Source organism: Sturnira hondurensis, unplaced genomic scaffold (assembly GCF_014824575.4).
Source record: "Sturnira hondurensis isolate 20B ecotype Veracruz unplaced genomic scaffold, ASM1482457v3 Scaffold0005329, whole genome shotgun sequence".
NCBI classification, from domain to species: domain Eukaryota; kingdom Metazoa; phylum Chordata; class Mammalia; order Chiroptera; family Phyllostomidae; genus Sturnira; species Sturnira hondurensis.
In genome coordinates, this window is record NW_028077960.1 from 13,477,327 (window position 1) to 13,500,769 (window position 23,443).

Here is a 23,443-nt window from a genome sequence, read left to right on the forward strand (position 1 = left end):
TACTGAGGTGTAATTTATAAATAAAAATATGTATATTTGAAGTATACAGTGTGATGATGTAATATATACATACGTTGTGAAATGATCATCACAATCAACATGTTCATCTCATATAGTTACCTTTTTAAAACGAGATTAGATAACTTAAGAACTACTCTCTTAAATTTGAAGTATACAATAAAGAGTTATTAACAATATAATCACCATACCATATATTAGATTTTCAGAACATACTCATCTTTTAACTGAATGTTTGTACCCTAAGACAGACATCTCCCCAACCCCCACCCATTCACCTTACAGCCACCATTCTATTCAATAGTTATATGAATTTGACTTTTTTAGATTTATCTTGTGAACATGAGTACTAGATTTCTCAAGGAGGTTACTTTGTATGCTACATAAATGTCTAATCACTGTGTTGTATGCTTAAAACTAATATAATATTGTATGTTAAATGTTCTGAGACATCAAATTATTAAAATTAAATTTAATTAAAAGAAAAAAATGGAAAAAAGTTTTACAGTATAACGCTTTCCCCTTGTTTTTCCTTAAAATTTTTTCAAAGGTTAATGGGTTTCCCCCATAATCATTTAGTACTCAATATAAAATAATACATAAGAGATAAAGAAAGAGTAATAACAGTGTTACTAAAACTTATGATCCTTGTGTTACATGAAAGGAGACAAGGTTAGCATTCCCCTTAAAAAGGATGCAAGAGTCTCTTGGGCCTAACAGCACACGTGTGGTTAAAGCATTGCCACCTGCTCCCTGGTAGCTAATCATGGGCCTTAAAAAAGAAGAAACTCTCATCTTTTGCAACATTGTGAATGGCCCTGGAGATCATGCTAATTGAAATAAGCCAGTTGGTGAAAGGCAAATACTGTATGATCTCACTTATATGTAGAATCTAATGAACAAAATAAAGTGACGAACAAAATAGAGCTATGGGTATGTGGGACAGACTGATAGCTGTCAGCTGGGGGAAGGCTGGATGAAAGAAGGTGAAGAGATTAGTCAAAGAACATATATGTAAAACCCATGGACACAGACAACAGTGTGGTGATGGCCAGAGGGAAGGGGGGAGAGGGTTGGTGGAACTGGCAAAAGGGCACAGCAGCGGGACAAAAAGAGACTTTGCTTTGAGGCAATGGGCACGCGATGCAGTGAGCAGATGATGTTGTATTGAGTCATACACTTGAAACCTGTATGAAGCAATGTCATCCCAACAAATTTAATTTTAAAAAGTGAAAAGAATCTTATGATTCATACTTGAATATTGCATTTAATCTTTCTTACAAAATGTATGTGAATACCTTCTGTAGAGTGTACTGTATTAGCTGCTTCAGTTACAGGTTTGAACAGAAGAATCACTTTGTCTCTCTTTATGGAGTTTAATTAAATGAAAGAAAATAGAGCATTACAGAAACTACATGTGTTTCAAGCGTACAAATTAGAAAGAAGTGAAAATTATAGGTATGTGTAGCATAAAAAGTTAACTATACCTAGGAAATGCTTTTAGGAAAAGCGATCTTTTAGTGAAGATGAAAATGATGACTGAGGAAAGAAAAATAATGTGTAGGGAAATAATGATTTGGTCTGAGAAGAATCTAGACTAGAAAAAGATAAGAGATAAGAAAGACAAAGACCATCATAGCTAGTCCACAACTATGAACTGAAAGGCAGTGAGATAAGAGGAGTCAAATTATACTGCCTTGTAGGCATTTTATAAACTTTGCCTGATAAAAACAGGGTGACCTGGGAGGGTTCAAATTAAAAAATAACTTAATCAAATCTTTAATTTAATGAAATTCACTGATAGTATTGTGGACAAAATATACAAGGGGGACACTATTAGAGGGGGGAGTATTTGAGGATTTAGCATGAATCCAGGCCCATCACTGGCAGAAGAGATAAAATGCTCTAAGAAAACAATACTGCATTTAGTGATTTTGGAAAGAACATGAGGAGAGAAAGAACATGTTCTTTTGGAAAGAACAAGTAAAACCCATAGGTTTTTGACTTGAGCAACCAGATAACTGACTTCAGAGATTTCTGAAGAAGAATAAGATTGGTATATTGAAGTAAACAATAAACTATGTCTTGGATGTTCTGAATAGTATGTGCCTGAGACACAACAAATGTAAATACTACCCAGACAGTTTTATGAAGAGGTCAGTCAGCAATGACTTTCTGCATGAGACTGGACAACTAGCCATCAGATTGTGTGTGGTGATGGAAATCATAAGACTGGCTGAAGTATCGAAGTTAGAGAATGTAATGAAAAGATCAGAAAGATAAGATAAAGATCAACATTGTAGAGTTTTGTTTATTTTATGAGATTGTATGAAGAGGGAAATTTTTTCCTCTACCCAGTTTAGTCCTAGGTAGGATTCTGTAACAACTGGCAGATTTTCAAGAGAAAAGCATATTAATTTACACTTTATGTGACCTAGAGGCCCTCAAAAAGAAATAAAGAACTAAAGAAGTGATAAAATCTAAATGTTTTTATACTAGATTGAACAAAGAGAGACAATTTTAGAAAAGTAACTAAAATACAGGGAGGCTAAAATAGGTATAATTATTTTAATAATTATAGTTGCTGTGTAGAACTCTCCCTCTTAATTTTTCATTCTTGATGAAAATAATTGTTTTCTTTATCCTGGTATAGGAAGGACATGTTTCACATGAGATTTTGTGAACGTCTGTGAATTTGATTTTTATCTATGTAAATATTGAAAAAATAGTGCCTTCTTAAAAGGTATTTGGAGAAGTAAATAAAATAGGAAACAAGAATATTTTCTGCTGAAATTAGGGTAGACCTTGACCTGAGAGAAAAGACAGAAAAAATATGATGCCAGATAGGCTGACCTAGTGAGGCCTTCTTGACACAGGGGAAATTGTGTTTTGTTTTGTTCTTAATTAAATTTATTGAGATACGTTGGTTGATTACATTATATAGGTTTCAAGTGTACAATTTCATGATATATCATATGTATTTTGTATTGTGTATCCAACACTTAAAGTCAAATCTTCTTCCATCACCCTATATTTGACCATCTGTGTCTGGGTTTTTAATTGTTTGGGTTTTTTTTTTGTTTGTTTATTTATTGTTTTCAGCTTTTATCCCACCTGTGAGTGAAACTCTATGGTTCTTGCTTTCGCCTGGGAGGAGACAAAGGTGCAACTTTAATTGGTGGCCTGGAATCCAGGTTCATCTGAAACCAGCCGCCTCCACCGTGCTACCAAAGTTCAACCCCAAGGAGATCAAAGTCATTTACTTGAGGTGCATTGGCAGGGAAGTCAGTGCCACGTCTGCCCTGGCCCCCAAGATTGGCCCCCTGGGCCTGTCCCCGCAAAAAGGTTGGTGATGACATCAGCAAAGCAACCAGTGACTGGAAGAGTCTGAGGATCACAGTGGAACTGACCACTCAGAACAGGCCCAGACTGAGGTAGTGCTTTCTGCCTTTTCCCTGATCATCAAAGCCCTCAAAGAACCACCATGAGGAAGAAAGAAGCAAAAAAAAAAAAAAAAAAAACACTAAGCACAGTGAAAATATCACTTTTGATGAGATCGTCAACCTTGCCTGACAGATGCAGCACCGATCTTTAGCTAGAGAACTCTCTGGAACCATTAAACAGATCCCCGAGACAGCCCAGTCTGTGGGCTGCAATGTCATGGCAGCCACGCTCATGGCATCAGAGATGACATCAACAGTGCCGCAGTGGAATGCCTGCCTAGTTAAGAACTACAAAGGAAAAATTTCAATTAGAGATCACTTGACAACCAAAAAGGAAAGAAAAGAAAATATATGGTTCTTAGCTTTTTCTGTCTGACTGATTTCATTTAGCATAATATTCCCAAGATCCAACCATGTTGTTGCAGATGGCAATATATCATCTTTTCTTATGGCTAAGTTATGGGGCTTTTTTGTTTGTTTTGTTTTAGAAAGAAGGAAGACTGCAAATGGAAACTGGAGTTAAGAAAGCCCAGAATGCATTAATAACACCACTTTAATTATTTTTATTCCATTTTTTCATTTATTTCTTTTTCTAAGTATTTTATTTGTTAAATTGTATTTTATTGATTATGCTATTACAGTTGTCCTAAATTTCCCCCTCTCCCCTACCCAGCACCCCCCCACACACANCAGTGCCACGTCTGCCCTGGCCCCCAAGATTGGCCCCCTGGGCCTGTCCCCGCAAAAAGGTTGGTGATGACATCAGCAAAGCAACCAGTGACTGGAAGAGTCTGAGGATCACAGTGGAACTGACCACTCAGAACAGGCCCAGACTGAGGTAGTGCTTTCTGCCTTTTCCCTGATCATCAAAGCCCTCAAAGAACCACCATGAGGAAGAAAGAAGCAAAAAAAAAAAAAAAAAAAACACTAAGCACAGTGAAAATATCACTTTTGATGAGATCGTCAACCTTGCCTGACAGATGCAGCACTGATCTTTAGCTAGAGAACTCTCTGGAACCATTAAACAGATCCCCGGGACAGCCCAGTCTGTGGGCTGCAATGTCATGGCAGCCACGCTCATGGCATCAGAGATGACATCAACAGTGCCGCAGTGGAATGCCTGCCTAGTTAAGAACTACAAAGGAAAAATTCAATTAGAGATCACTTGACAACCAAAAAGGAAAGAAAAGAAAATATATGGTTCTTAGCTTTTTCTGTCTGACTGATTTCATTTAGCATAATATTCCCAAGATCCAACCATGTTGTTGCAGATGGCAATATATCATCTTTTCTTATGGCTAAGTTATGGGGCTTTTTTTGTTTGTTTTGTTTTAGAAAGAAGGAAGACTGCAAATGGAAACTGGAGTTAAGAAAGCCCAGAATGCATTAATAACACCACTTTAATTATTTTTATTTCATTTTTTCATTTATTTCTTTTTCTAAGTATTTTATTTGTTAAATTATATTTTATTGATTATGCTATTACAGTTGTCCTAAATTTCCCCCTCTCCCCTACCCAGCACCCCCCCACACACACACTCATTCAGGTAATTCCCCCACTATTGTTCACATCCATTGGTCATAGATATAATTTCTGCGGCTACTCCATTTTCTATACTGCACTTTACATCCCCATGGCTAGTCTGTAACCACTTTTTTGTACTTCTTAACACTCTCACCAAATCACCCATCCCCAACACCACCCTCCCCTCTGGCAACCATCAAAATGCTTCCTGTATCCATGATTCTGTCTCTGTTTTTCTTGTTCCTGAGTTTGTTTTTCAGATTCAGTTGTTGATAGATATGTATTTTTGCAATTTTATTCATAGTTTTTATCTTCTTTTCTTAAATAAGTCCGTTTAAATAACATTTCATATGACAGTTTGGTAATAATGAACTCCTTCAGTTTTTTTCTTATCTTGGAAGCTGTTTATCTGACCTTTGATTCTAAATGATAGCTTTGCTGGGTAGAACAATCTTGGCTATAAGTGCCCACTTTTCATGACTTTGAACATTTCTTGCCAATCCCTTCTAGCCTGCAAAATTGCTTTTGGAAAATCAGCTGACAGTCTTATGGGACCTCCTCTTTAAATAACCAACTGTTTTTCTCTGGCTGCTTTTAAGATTCTCTCTTTATTTTTAACCTTTGGCATTTTAATTATGTGTCTTGCAGTGGGCCTCTTTGGAGCCATCTTGTTGGAGATTCTGTGCTTCTTGGACTTTTGTCTATTTCTTTCAAAAAATTAAAGATGTTTCCTTTCAGTATTTTTTTCAAATAGATTTCCAATTTCTTGCCATTTCTAGTCTCCTTCTGACACTCCTATTGTGCCAATATTGGACCTCTTGAAGTTGTCTCAGAAGCTGCTTACACTATCCTAATTTTTTTGAATTTTTTTCTTCTTGTCATTCTGATTGGTTGCTTTTTGCTTCTTCTAGTTCATATTATTGATTTGATTCTTGACTTCATCTACTCTGCTGTTGTTTTCCTATAAATTGTTTATTTTATCAATTAGTATATCTTTCATTTCTGGTTGGATTATTTTTTGTGCTGTGGAAGTCCTCACTAAGTTCCTTGAGCATTCTTATCGCCAGTGTTTTGAACTCCACATCTGACAGAGTGCTTATCTCCATTTTGTTTAGCTCTTTTTCTGGCGTTTTTATAAATTTCTTCATTTGGGCCATGTTTCTTTGTGTCTGTATTTAGGTAGCCCCCCGTGTTTGTTTCTGTGTTCTAGGTAGAGCTTCTTTCACTCTGTGTATTGGGAGTGTGGCCTAATGTAGTTGGTGTCCAGTAGGGTCCAGTGGCATAGCTTCCCTTATCACCCAAACTGGGTACTCGAGGTATAGCCTTTCCTGTGGGCTGAGTACACTGTCTTCTTATAGTTAAGCCTTGGTTGCTATTGACACAGCAATAGGAAGGATTTATCCAGGATGGTCAGCTGCAAGAATTGGCTGTGATCACTGACCACCAACCCCCACCCTCTGTGGAGGATCAGCTATGCAGGGGCAGAGCGGTGGGGCTCTGATGTGATCTATAGGTATCCACTAGGTGTGCTGGCCCTGGAGTTTCCTGGGTGTTGCAGGCCAAGGTCAGCCCCCACCTGAGTTTTGCCTGGGGCAACCCTGCCTGAGCTATAAAGCAATCTGAGATAACTGCTACTTGTGCTGGGCTTGGAGGTTCCTAGGAAGCCAAGCATAAATATAGGCTGGCTGCTTCTAGTTCCAGATCTAGGGTTTACTGAGGCCAGCTGTTGCTTGTTTGATAGGATTTAGGAAGTTGTGTGAACCAAGACCAGTCATTCATAGAGAAAAGCAGCTTGAATGAGCCCTGAAGTTGGTTGGGGAGGAGTCCCTGGGGATCTCCAAGGTAGGTCAAATTGTGTTTGCCTAGTTCATGGAATCTTACATATGACACCAATTTGCATGCTCTGTGGGGGAAGGATTTAGAAAAGGGACAATGAGCTCTGCTTGCCTTGATTCCAGACACTCAGTTCCTCCCTGTATACCACAGGTGCCTTTCAAGCTGCTATCCCAGTGCTGGAGCTCAAAGGAAGTGAGTCTGAGTAGGGGAGTGCATGTGTGGGTTATTTAAGAAGAACTGCTTGGGGCTTCAGCATTTTCTTCCACCTATTCAATCCCCATTGGTTTTTGCAGCCAGGAGTTGTAGGGACTTATCTCCCTGGCACTGGAACTGTAGGCTGGGGACATTGTTGTGGGGCTGGTACTCCTTGCTCTCTTAGATATTCCTCCTGAATTTTTATGCATCATACTTGAGTGAGGGACCAACCCATTCCACATCTGTGCCTCTCCTACCAGTCTGGATGGATATGATTTCTTTCATTTGGTAGTTGTTAGGCTTCCAATCAACTTGATTTCTGATGGTTCTGAGTGATGGTTGTTCTGTATTTTAGTTGTAACCTTGAAGTGGTTTTGCAAAGAGGTGAGCCATGTCTGCCTACACTGCTGTCTTGACTGGAAGTTTCACACCACTTTTAATAAGCACTAAAAAGTAAGCTACATAAATTGTTCATGATAATTTAAAAATTGCCTTAAGTATTTTAAAAAGCTAATATCTTTTTTGGGAAAACCAAATGCTATGTAGCCAATTTTCCAGATCTTGTTCTTGTTGGTCACATTGATCAAACCATCATAAAATGGATCTTGTCTCCATTATTTAAAAAAGGAAATATGGAAACATGTTCTTATGTTCAAATTTCAACTGATACAGGACTTCTTTCTTATCTAAACATATTTATAAATACATGTATACATGCATTAGTGATGGGCTTCCACAGAAACAGAACCAACAGTGTGTGTGATGTGTGTGTGATTATATGTATGCAGGTACATGTGTTTAACTTCAAATGTAATGAGAGAGAGAGAGAGAAAAACAGTGAGAAAGAGAGGGAGGGAGAGAGAGGGAGAAAGAGAATTATTTTTTTGGAATTGGCTCACAAGGTTTTAGATACGCCAGTTCCGCAATCTGGAGGGAAGAGTTGTAATTCAACTCCAAATGCGTTCAGTGTGCTGTCAGGATTCCTTCTTGCTCTAGTGAGGTTAGACTTTGTTCTGTTAAAGCTTTCAGCTGATTGAATGAATACCTCATTGGAGAATAATCTACCAATTTACATGTAATTTGATTCCCCAAACACCTTCACTGAAACATCCAGAATAATGTTTGAACACATTTGGGCACCATGACCCAGTCAAGTTGACAGATAAAGTTAACCATCAATATAAACTATATATATATCATTATACATTTTTATTTTGTTTAATTGAGACTGTTTCCTAACTGTTTTAATATTTATGATTGGAAGGAAAAATAAGGAATTTCATTAGTTAACTTATTTGTTTAATGCCATTCCTTTTGTGGTATACCATTAGGAACCAATCAATGTTACTATACCTAAAATTGCTGATACTATAACTGTGTATTTAAGAAAGAAAAATGCTCACTTTTACTCTTTGACAATTATGGTCTTTGTGGAAAGCTCTCAGATAATACACTCCACATATAGTAAATGTAAATGTCACCCACAATATGTTTTAAGTGAAATAACCATTTTAGGATTAAAAATTAATTTTTGAACCCTGGCTGGTGTGGCTCAGTGGACTTAGTGCCAGCCTGTGAACTAAAGGGTCACCAGTTCAATTCCCAGTCAGGGCACATGCCTGGGTTGCAGGCCAGGTGAGCCCATGAGAAGCAACCACACATTGATGTTTTTCTCCCTCTCTTTCTCCCTCCCTTCGCTCTGTCTAAAAGTAAATAAATAAAATTTTTAAAAATTAATTTATTGAACAATATAATTTTAGCATTTTTCAGAAAGATGCATAAGGACCCTGGCTGGCATAGCTCAGTGGATTGAGCGCGGGCCTGTGAACCACACAATCGTGGTTCGATTCCCAGTCAGGGCACATGCCTGGGTTGCAGGCCAGTTCCCGGGAGGGGATGCACCTGAAGGCAACCACACATTGATATTTATCTCCCTCTCTCCTTCCCTTCCCCTCTAAAGATAAATAAATAAAATCTTTTTTAAAAAGTTGCATAAGAACTAGTTTTGTTATTTAAGTAAAATGTTAGGATAACAATTTAATCTTAACTACGCTCTCCAAACTGTAAACACAGCAAGCAAAGCTCTCAAAGTTATCTCTCTTAAATTAGAACAATGATTTCTAGGGAGCAGGATTATGGGCAATTGTCTTTATTCTGAAATTTAAAGTGAAGGAGAAATCTACGGTGTCATTCACACTTACAATGTATATTAGAATTTTTTCTCTTCTGCTATGTTTGAAAAAATATCCCTCCTTTTCAAAACTGCATAATTAGCCAACACTACCAAGCAGCAACACAATCCAAGTAAAGATTTATGTATTTTGTCTTTCTAGATTCAGGTAGTCATTATTATAAATTGAAATGGGTTATCATTCTTAAAGCAAGATAAGGAATTTAATGTAATTACTCTAGTTCATTTAGCTGCACTCAGGAAAGTAACTGAAGATATATAAAATGAGACTACTATTTAGAAGAGTTAGTACTAAACTCTTACAACATCTGCCAATTAAGCATTCAATATTGATTAAGATTTTTATAGGACTAAGTAAGTATGCTTTGCATAGCTGGTTTGAAGCTATTTGCTATCATCGACACATTTAAGGTCAAGAATTGCAGCTGCGATGCTACTGATTTCTTCATGACTTTAGCAAAATAGTGTGAAATAGCCCAATAAACATACAGAATTTCTTTCAGTATAGTGATAGCTGTGCCAAGCTGTATTTGAATTTATATCTGAGATTCTTGATTGGCTTCTTCTGCACTACAGAATGAAAGCATAATGGGAATATAAAATCAGTGTGTTGATCAGTAAGCATTTTGCAGAACTAGAAATTCCAATAAAGTAAAGCATAGAGGCTAAAAGACAAACTGTTTGCAATATTAACATGAACATGTGCCTATGGCTTAAAATTTAGAACTATTTCCTTTTAAGACAATAAGAGTATGAAAAATGATCACATCAGAACCTCTATCATGTACCATTAAATAGCCAATGTGATCTGTATTTTAAATTAGTATGACAGTCTTCAAAGAACTGCAGAAAATGAAATATCACTAACATAATTTAATAAAAAGTTTGTATTAATTCATATTTTAAAAAGGTTAAGGAGCAATTAAAGTCAATAACAGATCTTACAAGGGAAGTAGGAAAGTATTTTTGTGATATAAAACATATTCTAATTTAATTTTATTATCTGGGAGAACAAATAATATTTCCAAGAGATAACATCTTATGACTAAATGTATAGAGTTGTGACTTTATTTTTATCACATTCAATTTATTAAGACATAAAAACTGTGATGTTAGAACTCTGTCATTCTGAATGAAATATACATTAAGTAAATAAAGCAAAGGTGGGTAATCAAAATAATATGGCAATCTTTTCGTTTAGGAAAAAACATACTTTTTTGTTTTGTTTAAATTTATGCCTATTTATTTACTTACTTTCTATAATCAAACTATATACCTAGAGGACAAGTTATAATGCTCAAATGCTGAGACTTACTTTGAGCTCATGGTTAAACCCTATATTGTTGAAATATATGATGCACCCTCATAATGCCTCAAAATCCCATATATCTAATTTCTAAGAGCATTTTTCTAACCTCATCTACACATGTGATATAGGAAAGGTTATAATCTATAAAGTTTTTTTTTTACTTTTATAATAGCAGGGTCCTATGAGTTAAAAAACACTCCTTAATGATAACATTAAGCAGGATGCTCATCCATGATCTGTAAATTTATAACCAAGATGATGTGAATGGGTAATATATTTCAATTTTTAGTGGATTTAACTGCTCATTTATTTTTAAATATATTGTATTGATTATGCTATTAAAGTGGTCCCATTTCCTCCCCTTCATTCCCATCCACCTCCCACACATATCACCCCCTTTAGTTCATGTCCATGGGTCATACATATAAGTTCGTTGGCTTCTACATTTCCTATACTATTCTTAACCTCCCCCTGTCCATTTTGTACCTACCATTTATGCTACTTGTTCCCTGTACACTCCCCCTTCCCCCCACCCCACTGATAACCTTCCATGAGATCTCCATTTCTGTGTTTCTCTTCCTGTTCTATTTGTTTGCTTAGTTTGTTTTTGTTGATTTTTTTTTAGGTTAGGTTGTTAATAGTTGTGAGTTTGTTATCATTTTACTGTTTGTATTTTTTAATTTTCTTTTTCTTATATAATCCCTTTAACATTTCATATAATAAGGGCTTGATAATGATTAACTCCTTTAACTTGACCTTAGCTGGGAAGCACTTTATCTGTCCTTCTATCCCAAATAGTAGCTTTGCTGGATAGAGTGATTTGGGATGTAGGTCCTTCTTTTTCATGACTTTGAATACTTCTTTCCAGCCCCTTCTTGCCTGCAAGGTTTCCTTTGAAAAGTTAGCTCATAGTCTTATGGGAACTCCTTTGTAGGTAACTCTCCTTTTCTCCTGTTGCTCTTAAGATTCTCTCCATATCTTTCAGATCTTGTGTAGTATAATATGATGTGCTTTGGTGTGTGCTTCCTTGGTTCCAACCTCTTCGGATTCTCTGAGCTTCCTGGACTTCCTGGAAGTCTAGATCCTTTGCCGGATTAGGGAAGTTCTATTTCATTATTTGTTCAAATAAGTTTTCAATATCTTCCTCTTCCTCTTCTCCTTCTGGCACTTCTATGATTCAGGTGTTGGAACATTTAAAGTTTTCTCTGAGGCTCCTAAGCCTCTCCTCATTTTTTTGAATTGCTGTTTCTTCATTATGTTCTGGTTGAATGTTTATGTCTTCCTTCTGGTCCAAACTGTTGATTTGAGTCCCAGTTTTTTTCCTGTCACTGTTGGTTCCCTGTACATTTTTCTTTGTTTCGCTTTTCATAGCCTTCACTTTGTCCTTCATTTTGTGACCATATTCAACCATTTCTGTGAACATCTTGATTACAAAGCAGATTGAAGAAAACTCCATGGTCACCTTCATGAAAATTTTTAAATAAAACATATTACAAAAAGAAATAACATAAGTAATTGTTCTGCTCTCATTATCGAAGGGTCATATTTTTTTTGCTCTTTTTCTTAATCAATTTAATGTAGTCACATGCACTAAATTACCAATGTAGAATTCATAAAATGGGGATAGGTATTAAATAAAATAGAATAATTATTGGCTAATGATCACATCTGTTTAAGATGAATTATATCCTTCCCCCCAAAAAATGTTACCATGCATGTACTTGCAATACACTATGGGAACAATTCATCAAATCTATTAAAAATTGGGAGCAAAATCAGTTCTTTAATATTCAGTTGACTTTAGGCCAACTGACTATATCCACTAGGACTTTCTTCAGTGGTATAAATGTTCTTTAACTTCATGGTCCCAAATGATAACCTTTAACCAAATATAACTAACTGAATACTTAAATAATATTATTAAGTAATCGAAATTATATTTTATTTAACTTTAATTACAATTTAAATAGTTACATTTGGCTACTGGCTATGCTATTGGACAGTGAACAGTGTGGCTAGAGACCACTTAGGAAAGTATATTTCTTTTTTTAAAGATTTTATTTATTTACTTTCAGAGGGGAAGGGAGGGAGAGAAGGAGAGAAACATCGATGTATGGTTGCCTCTTGTGAGTCCCCCACTGGGAATTGGCCTGCAACCCAGGCATGTGCCCTGTCTGGGAATTGAAACGCGATCATATGGTTCGCAGGCCCGCGCTCAATCCACTGAGCTACACCAGCCAGGGCCAAAGTGTATTTGTTTTTAGTTTACCATGACCCAAAGTAAATATGGATGTGCATACATGCATAATCTCTGGATCTATCTAATCTTTCTATGAATTCAAATACGTAGAAAAATTTACTTTAGTAAAAACAGTTCTGAAACATAACTTTTATCATGGTATGAAGTCTGCTACTTTTTAGTTTTTATTCTACTTCTGCTTCACAGGCACACCAAGATTTCTCTCATACAAAAATTTGGCATGTGCATTCCCTTTATCAGAGACAGTAGATCTAAAATGTGCTCATCACAGAAAAGAAATGGTCATTATGTGACATAATGGAGGTGTTAGTTAATGCTATGTTAGTAGTCATTTTTCAATATACAAATAAGTGTATCAAATCAACACAGTACATGCCTTAAACTTACAATGTTAAATGTCAGTTTATTTCAATAAAACTGGTAGGGGGAATGAATGCTATTTACACCTATCAACACATAGCTTCTTCTTCAGAATTTGGTATGTAGTTTATATTTTTTTTCAGAGAAGACTTTCCTGGGTATCTTTGCTGAAACACACACACACACACACACACACACACACACACACACACACAACTCTGACCCTTTATTTCCCACTTCCCTGCTTTATTTGTGTCATAACCGTGGTGAGTACATTTGTCTTGTTTGGCTGTTTATATGCTTATTATCTTTCTTGACAATCAAGCAAGATCTATTAAAAACATTTTGTTATTCACTACCATAATTTCCAGGATTTATATGATAAAAGAATATTTCTAAATGAATAAATGAGCTAATAATTTAATTAAATAATTAGTCAATTCTGTGAGTTATTTTAGTAAATACCTTGATATTTTACTATAAAGACCAAAAAGCATAGAGATTTGGCTAAAGAGTGTGAACACAATTGAAATTTCTTAAGCAGAAATGTAGATAGACCCTATATAAGAAATCATAAAAGTAAGCAAAAATTAGAGCTTTTGTTTTAAAAAACATTTAAAATGTCCAAATGTATCCCATAATTCTTATTTTAAGTGCCCTTTAACATTACTGTTAATACTAAAATATAGTCATTATTTCATATAATATAACTTTCTACATATTTGCAACATGCTCTGTAAATATTACTATATAGTTGCTTTGATTGGATCCATATTATCCACTTAAAAGGCAGAATGTTAAGGTAAACATATAAGTTCTGGTCTAGCTACTACTTCAGAAATACTACAATCCCAGCGAAAAAACATAGGAAGTAACTCTAGGTTCTTCACCAAATACGTTGTATTTCATAAAATTTATTTTCTCACCCTCTGGCTTACTAAATACTACTTTAGTTCCTAGCCACTGCTCTATGTAATAAAAATAAGTATCAAGAGAATATTTCTTTGCAATTTCAATGTGTTTTTTTCTACATGGAAAAAGGAAGATTAAACATCAAGTTGTTTCAATCACAATATTAGGTTTGGGTGTATCTATATTACTTGGTTTGATAATGGAAAAGAGACTTTGAAAATTCTTCAACTATTTTAAACATGTTCCAAAAGTATACAACCCCTGATTTTCCAAGCTTCAGCAAGCTCTTGAAGCAGAAATACTATGGAAATAATAGTGATTTAAACAGATCATGAGAGAGAAACATATTTGCCTCTATATAGCCCATATTTATCTGAATGGTTGTTAAAGTTGACAACCACAGCCAGAGCCTAACCATCAAAGAGTGTTTGCCTCTTTACAGAGAGGTGATCCAACTAAATCACATAAGTATAATAATACAGTTTTAGTGGAAGGTGAAATTGGTACAAAATTTGAACTGTCACTATTGTTCACTACCATTCTTGTGTTTAAAAACAGTCCCTTCTGCCAAACCATAAGTAATACGCAGTGAAGGCAGTAAAAAGAGCCTGGAAATATTTATGTACCTCTTCACTTATTTATACACAATAACTTAATGAGTTGATAATAATAAAAAATTAAACAAAGGCTAATTTGTAAACTCTTTTACTCTAATGACATCTAATAATTTTGCATTTTCATACCATGGAAAACTCATTTTAAAATGTCACTTCCCAAAATATGTCATGAAAGAGAGATTTTTAAAAAATGTATAATATGAAATAAATAGACCTGCAATTAAACTTTTGGAGTCTGTGGTCACACTTCTAAACCAAATTATTATGTAATTTTAGACTAGAAACCTAAACTTCTTAAACCTTAGTTACTTTTATAAATAAGTGTTTTACAAAAATATATCATATGATTTTTAAAAATCAATTTATTTAACTCCATTAAAATAAATATATTTCTCAGTAATATAATATTATTTTTTAAAGTTTTAAGAAGGAAGAACTTTTAAATTGCATAATAATTATTTTGGTACTTCAAATGTGCAAGCCACTAAGAGCTTGAAATGGTCTGAGAGATAAAACTATAGATCATATAGGTAGTGTTTAAAAAAGGAATAAAAAAACCCAAATAAAGCAAGTGACAGCAACTAATATTAATTAAATACTTATTATAATCCAGGCATTGTGCTAATGACACTAGATAGATTTTTTTTAAATGGTGATTATGTGCTAGATGTTATAACCCTATTATAATAACAATCCAACTATTGGTTGAACAATTTAAACACTTACCTAACAATACATGACCTGCAGAATATTTAATATTTAATAAGAATATATGACCTGCTTTTTCTGTCAATATATATAATCTATGCTTTAGATCAATATGCAAACTGCCTTTTATTTCCCTAGGTTCTCCTTACTCCATGCCAATGACTGTCCCTATGACTTTCTTTTTTCTAAAATTCCAGTACTGATAAGTAATCTTCATTAACATTTACTTTGGACTAAAATTCATTATGTAATTCTGTTACTTTAGCTTTGGGAAGCATTTTTCTCTTATTTGTAAACATATATATTACCTTTAATTATTTCTAAAAGTTTAGAATGTAATTGGCTATGAGTAAGAGAAAAATCATATATAACAGTGCTATAAATAGTATAGAAATTTATTATTATTGTGCCTTAACCTCCTAAATCAATCTGGAGGCAAACAGTCCATGTTAGCATGATATCTCTAATTGTAGGACATTCTCAAGGAACCACAGTTTACTGCTCCATCACACCTAAAATGTGGTTCTAAACAATAAAATCCAAGATTCTGCATCAATTTTATAGGTAGCAGAATAAAGAGACAAAGAAGGAAGGAAAAACATCTCTCTTAAGGAGGTAGTTGACAGAAGTCACTGTGGTTTACATAACTTTGGTTATAAGTTAACCAAAGTTAAGTTCAACTATACTTACAAGGAAATTTGATAAATGTACAGTACCAACTGCACCATTTTTATATAAGAGGCTGGAGCATCCTTGAAATTTGGTAGGTATTCACAGGCAAGGGTGGAGGTTATGTGTCCTTGAACCAGCCCCCACAGATACCAAGAGACAACTGTAATTAGTTATTTGGGGACATTCCCATTAGTCTTGGTGTCTTGGTGACAGTACTTTAGGAAGAATGGAAGGATGTTAATATTTTATTTATTTTTACATTTTTACAGAGAGGGGAAGAGAGGGAAGAGGAAGAGGGAGGGAGAAAGGGGGAGAAAAACATTGATGTGTGGCTGCCTTTTGTGTGCCTCATACTAGGGATCTAGCTTGCAACCCAAGCATGTGCCTTGACTGGGAATTGAACTGGTGACCCTTTGATTTGCAAGTCAGCACTCTATCCACTGAGCCATACCAGCCAGGGGTCTCTATTGCACCTTAAAACATACCTTAAATGAAGGGTGATGGAGGTAATTAATTACAAGCTACATTTAAAATAATTAGTTTTTTAAAATATTTTATTTATTTTTAGAGAGAGGGGGTGGGAAGGAAAAAGAGTGGGAGAGAAACATCAACATGTGTTTGCTTCTCGTGTGTCCCCTACTGGGGACCTGGCCTGCAACTCAGGCATGTGCCCTGACTGGGAATTGAACCGGCGACCCTTTGCTTCACAGGCCCCTGCTCAATCCACTGAGCTACACCAGCCAGGGCTAAAATAATTAGTTTTAAAAGTCCCCCTTGTTATTTTATAACATTTTTGTAGATAGCAGTTATGATGTACTACTAAATATATATTACATATAAAATAAAATTCAACCATTTCAAGTATGCAATTCCATAATGATGTTTTTATACATTAGCTCTCAGTTGTTATACTGAGTGATGTAACCACCTCCAACACTCACTTTTAGAGCATTTCCTTCTCTTCAGTAAATTCCCCCATGCCTATTTACAGCTAATCCCCACTCCCACCTCAGTTCTAGGTCACGGTTAATCTCCTTTTGTCTCAGTAAATTTTGCTCTTCTGAGCATTGCATGTCAATGGAATCATAAAACGTGCAGTTTTTTTGTTCTGGCTTTTTTCACTTAGCACAAGGTTTTTGAGAATGTGTACAATTTTTGCAGCTAAATAGTGTTCCATTGAATGGATATAACCTATTCTGTTAATGCAGACTGTGAACACATACACAATTGTGTATATGTTTGATATATGTAATATATAGAATACATATAATATATAATATATATGTGTTATATATATGATCGCATACATACATATACAGTTAGATTTCATTATTCATGGTAGTTTTGTTTTATAAAATCTCCATGAATATAAAATTAGTGAATAATGAACTACTCTTTCTAAGGGGATGATAACATACATATATATCTCACATGCATCATAACCTTTAATCCTAAAAAGAACTCCTCCTTGTGAATTCTGTGTTTTGTTCTTTGGTTTTACAAAAGAGACAAGAAGGTACAGGACCATTGAGTGGCTTGCCTAAGACCAGCCCACTGACAGACGTCTGTGTTGAGACGGATAGCTCCTCGAATGGCTGCAGAGCCGGAAAACCTTGCCCTCCATTGCATGGTTGCCTGTTACCTCTATTTCCTGATCATCTCTGCATAGAATTGAAACAAGATGCAGAAGCATCACCTTGTTTGACTTGGGTGGAAATGTGCACACCCAGCAACTCTAAATGTTTGCTACTCTGCAAAATAAATATTTTATGTACAAATGTGCACATGCATAACCCATATACAGTCAATCCTCATTATTAATGGGTTCCATATTTGAGAGTTAGGCTACTCATTCACATTTGTTTGTAAACCCCAGACCCCACATCAACAGTTGGGGTACGTTTGCAGTCATTTGTAGACATGATCAAAACTGTAGAGACATTTGAGTATCCAGCCATGCAGATTCCCACCTAAGGCTGAACAAGGGCTGCATGCTGCCTTCTTGCTTCAGTTTTCATATTGAAAATATGTGTCCTTTTCAAAGTCTATTTTTTGGCCACAATTATCACATATTTGGCTATTTGATGGTGATTTAACTGTTTCAAATGGACAGCAATCATAGTACTGTAGCACTGCGCAACATTCTTAAGCACCAGAAACCTGTGAGGTACCTTATAGAGAAAATACCTACATTAGATAAGCTTCTTTTGGGTGTGTATTACGACGCTGTTGTCGTGACTTCAGTGTTAATGGATCAATGATGTGGTATTTCCAGAAAGAAAAAGAAGACATTCACGGAGCTCTGTGTGAGGCCACTCTGGGAAGTGCTAAAGTAACAGCTACAGTGAAATAGGAAACAGTGGCAAAGATGGAACAGTGGCTAAATTTGAGAAATCATTAGCTGATGACCGACAAACAGCGTAGTGGACCACATTGTTACGAGGCTGAAAACTCATGCGTGATGACTGTATTCACCTGGTGAATGGGCTGAACAGGATGGTGAGCAAGAAATTCTCATTCACTGCCTGTGGGAAGGCAAAAAGATATAGCCACTTTGGAAGACAGTTTGAGAGTTTCTTAAAAAGATAAATATAGACTTACCTCATCATCCAGCAATTATACTTCAAAGTATTTATCAAACTGACTTAAAATATGTCCACATGAAAAACTACACATAAGTGTTTGTAGCAACTTTATATATAATTGTCATAAATTAAATCTGTCTTATGTCCTCCAGTAAGTAAATCAGTTTCTAAAAAATTATATGAGATCTTTACAATAGAATTGTATTCAGAAATAAACATAATTACCTATCAAGCCACTAAAATATATGGGTGAATTTTTAATACATATTAGTAAGTAAAAGAAGTTAACATGGAAAGAGTATGTACTGAATAATTTCAATTAATTCCATTCTGAAATATGTGAAACCTATACAGACAGTAAAAAGGTCAATGTGTCAAAGGTGTTAGTGGGGAGACAGAGGAGTTGGACAGGGAGCGCAAAGGGCATTTTTTCATAGAGGTTAAACTACTCTCTGGGATAGGTAGTTGCAGATACACAACACATGGCTTTGCCAAAACCCAATGAAAGTTAATGTATGAAAAATGTAGACATTTCATTTAGAAGTTGGAGGGATGTGACAATAGATGCTTAACCACCTAATGTCTTAGTTTGTTCAGGCTGCTATAACAAAAGAGCACAGACCACATGGCTTATAAACAGCAGGCATGTGCTGCTCACAGCTCTGGAGACTGGAAACCTGAGATTAGCAAGCATGGTTGAGTGAGGGCTCTTTTCTGGATTGTAGACCTCTTGTATCTTCACATAGTGGAAGGATCTAGGGGGTGTTCTGTGGGATCTACTCTTTGAGAATGTTATTTATATTTATGAAGTCTCCTTCCAAATGATATAATCACTTTCCCAAGGCTCCACCTCCCGATGCTACCGTGCTTGGCGATTAGGATTTCAGTAAAGAGAAAGTTCACTCAGACCAAAGCTAAGTGAACAAGTCTGTATATCAATGGAATCTTTCAAATTGAAAGCAAAAGAAAACGTACATTAGAGAAAATTCAGAAACATCACATCAGCTAGGTAATCAAGGTCAATATCAACAGTGATATGTCTAGCTAGTGGTATGCACCCTTGCTATGACATGATAAAAATGACATCTTACTTATGTGCCCTTACTTTCAAAAACCAGTAACACCAGTATAGTTTATGAGGAAAACATCACACGAATCCCAAATTCTACAGAACACCCGATAAATTAATTAAACGAAGAGTCCATTATACTGAATTGGCTTGTAATGTTTTAGTGGCCAATGTAAACAAATAAAACTTAAGGCTATAGGTGCCTCAAGCTTAAGAAATCAATACCTAATGATAACCAATTACAGCCAACTAGTCTTTAAACTATAGGAAGTCAATGAAGTAATTTCTTTTCCTTGCTTCCACAATTCTCTATGTTTTTCCCGATCCCTGGTCAACAGAGCACCCCTAACAACTTCTAGGGTAGCACTGTCTGATTCCAATCAGTTCTGCTCAAATTGATTCTTAAGACATTTAATACGCCTCAGTTCTTTTCTGAACACACTTAGCAGCATACTTCAATGACAATCATCAGAAACAAGGAAGTTTGCAAAGCCAGCACAGCAGAGCGACGCCCAAGGGCACATGCAACTAAATGTGCTCTGCTGGCCTGAATAGGCCCCTGAAGCAGGAAAAACAAAGGTATAATAGCTAGAAACTAACATTAGTTTTATTAATTCTAATGTATAATTAAAAATACTTCCAGGGTATATGGGGAATCTCCACACTAAATTTATAAGGTTTTTTTAAAATTTTATTTTAATTGTTCAAATACAGTTTTCTGTCTTTTACTCCCAAATTTACAAGTTTTATGTAAATCTAAAACTGTTCTAAAATATTTAAAATGTGGCAAATATTATTCTAAGCAAAACAATTTATTTGAAACTCTTCTTTACAATTAGTAATAAAATATTTCCTATTACTAATACTTCTGTTTTTATTTGGATCTAGGCAGCACAATTAGACACAAATCAAATAAAAATATGAAATACTGTTACAGTAAACCACTGTGGAGGTCTGTTGCTTGCCTCCCATAAATGCCAGAGGCAGAGCTTTGGTAAAAAGGAAAGGAGGTATTTACTTAAAAACTTCACAATTTTGGAATAAGGGGCTTTTGCCTCAAAGCCCATTCTCTTTAAAACACCCAAAGGCAAGTAACCTCATACATCCTTTGTCAGCTCAGTTCAAGACTACACCTGGGATTCGTTCTCCCATTTAAAAATATCGTCCCTTGGGAAATACAAGTGGCTTAGCTGGCTCCCAGTCACAGTTTGGCTCTGAGTATCTTTCAGAGCCTCAGAGTACCAGGATCCTACTAGCAGCATGCTACCTTTTCCTCTGTAGCTGCTGGCCAACCCAGTACTTGTGCCTCATCACTCCAGCTGCCTGCTCACTCCTATGTCCCTGCACTTGGCCAAGCAGAGCCATGCTGCACAGCACTGGCCACCAGGACTGCGGCCTCCTCTTGAACAAGGTGGGGCACAGGCTTGTTGCCTGCCTCACAGTCTGCAGTGCACACTGGTCCAGAAATGCTCAGCCTCCCCAGCCCTGACCTGGCTAGCAAGGGAAAGGAAATGAGAGCAAGTTTTCATGTGTGCTCTGTTTTTACAGTCCCAGCCCCAAATCCTGCATTTCAGAAGCATGTGAGAGAAGCTTTTTTCCACTTTCCAAACATCGTGCAGATTGAGTTCAGCCACCCCCACTCGACCTGTCCATACCCCACCCCAGTTACATCTGAATATGAAAAATGGCACTATTATATGCATGTACTCAGGCTGCTAAAATTTAAAATAAGTAAACAGAGCAACAATTAGAACTTTTAAGTGAATTTGAAGATAGTTGGTTAATCATCAGAGGAAAGAGACAACCTATGAAATGGGAGACAATTATTTGCAAGTCATGCATATATTTAGAAGTTAATACCCAGAATATAAATAACTCTGAGGACTCTCAAAACAGAAAAACAAAAAAGCAACCATTTTTTAAATAGAGACAAAGGCCTTGAATAGACACTTCTCCAAGAAAGATAAACAAATGGTCAGCATGCATGTGGAAAGGTGCACAATATCATTAATTACCAGGAAAACGTAAATCAAAATCACAATGGCATACCACCTTATATATATTAGGGTGGCTATTATTAAAAATAGACAAACACAATTACCATACAGTTGAGAGGAAATTAGAAATTCACAGGCTGAAACTTATACAAGTTTCTTATGATAAAATTGTTGAAGTCTTTTAAAAGGCACCTAAATATGTGGAGGAATTAAATATAGATGCATCCTAGAAAATTAATTTTTAACAAAAAATATAACTTCTAAAATTCTATATACAGTGATACCCTCTAACTGGAATTTTTAAACATGCACTTATGAATAATATGTTAGTAAAATGGTTTTTCAAAAGAAATAAATGCCCAATGAAGGCTGATATTTATCTCTGGTTTAGAGGGAGGAAAGGTGGATAGATGGAGGAGAATATAAGCAGATGCAAAGTGATGGTGACACTCTACTTTTCATGTTGAAGGTTGGGTTCATGACTATATATATATTTTTAACTTATTTAATTATTTTTAAGTACAGTATTCTGTCTATTACTCCCATCCCACCCACCCCCGTGTTCCCCCCCTCCCTCCCATTTCCACCCTTCTCAGTTGTTGTCCATGTATTCTTTATATATGTTTCTCTAAATCCCTCCCCTATTTCCCCTGAAATTCCCTCCCTTCTGGTCACTGTCAGCCTGTTCTCTATTTCAGTGTCTTTGGTTATATTTTGCTTGCTTGTTTGCTTTGTTGCTTAGCTTCCTGTTAGAGGTGAGATCAACTCTTGGCTCATCAAAATAAAAAGCTTCTGCATGGCTAAAGAAAACAGCATTAAAATAAAAAGACAACCAACTGTATGGGAAAACATATTTGCCAATGATATCTCAGACAAAGGTTTAATATCCAAAATATACAAAGAACTCACATGACTTCACTCTAAGAAGACAAATAACCCAATTAAAAAATATATATAGTCATGAACCCAACCTTCAATGTGAAAAGTTGAAGTTGAACCCAATTAAAAAATGGGGAAAGGATTTGAACAGACACTTCTCCAAGGAGGACATACAGAGGATCCAGAGACACATGAAGAGATACTCAATATCTCTTGCTATCAGAGAGATGCAAATTAAAACCACAATGAGATACCACTTTATACCGGTGAGAATGGCTATCATAAACAAAGCAATGTTGGAGAAGGTGTGGGGAAAAGTAGACTCTGGTCCACTGTTGGTGGGATTGTAGACTGGTCCAACCATTATGGAAAACAGTATGGAATTTTCTCAGAAAACTAAAATTGGACCTGCCCTTTGACCCAGCAATTCCACTGCTAGGATTGTATCCTAAGAACCCTAAAACACCAATCCCAAAGAACATATGCACCCCAATGTTCATAGCAGCACATGACTATATATTTTAAGTAAAGGAATAAAATGAAATGAAATAAAAGAAATAAAATCAAACCTATTTGTCACAATATATGACTTTATAGCAGTCACACTTTAATTTTCAAATTAAAAATTGGACTTGCAAATTTAAAGTTTTCTTATAAATATAAATCCCATATTTAATATTCTTTAGGTAGAAAAGCTGAAACACAACTGAACTGGAAATATTTCATCATTTTATCTTTCTGTGATTCTTCTGTTGTATTATTAGGTGGCTACAGGCATATAATGAGTGGGTGGTAGGTTACTCCTTCATCTTACACATCACGGAATCAGCCCTTATAAGATCCTGCTTTAGCTGACTTTATGAGCAA

The 23,443-nt window shown here is 35.7% G+C and overlaps 1 non-coding gene across 1 annotated transcript; it reads left to right on the forward strand.

The window, feature by feature from the left end:
- The first annotated feature begins 668 nt into the window (after positions 1 to 668).
- Positions 669 to 794, forward strand: LOC118987876 (U6atac minor spliceosomal RNA). Its single transcript, XR_005066676.1, has one exon. It is a non-coding gene; the product is annotated as a U6atac minor spliceosomal RNA (small nuclear RNA).
- Positions 795 to 23,443: the final 22,649 nt, after the last annotated feature.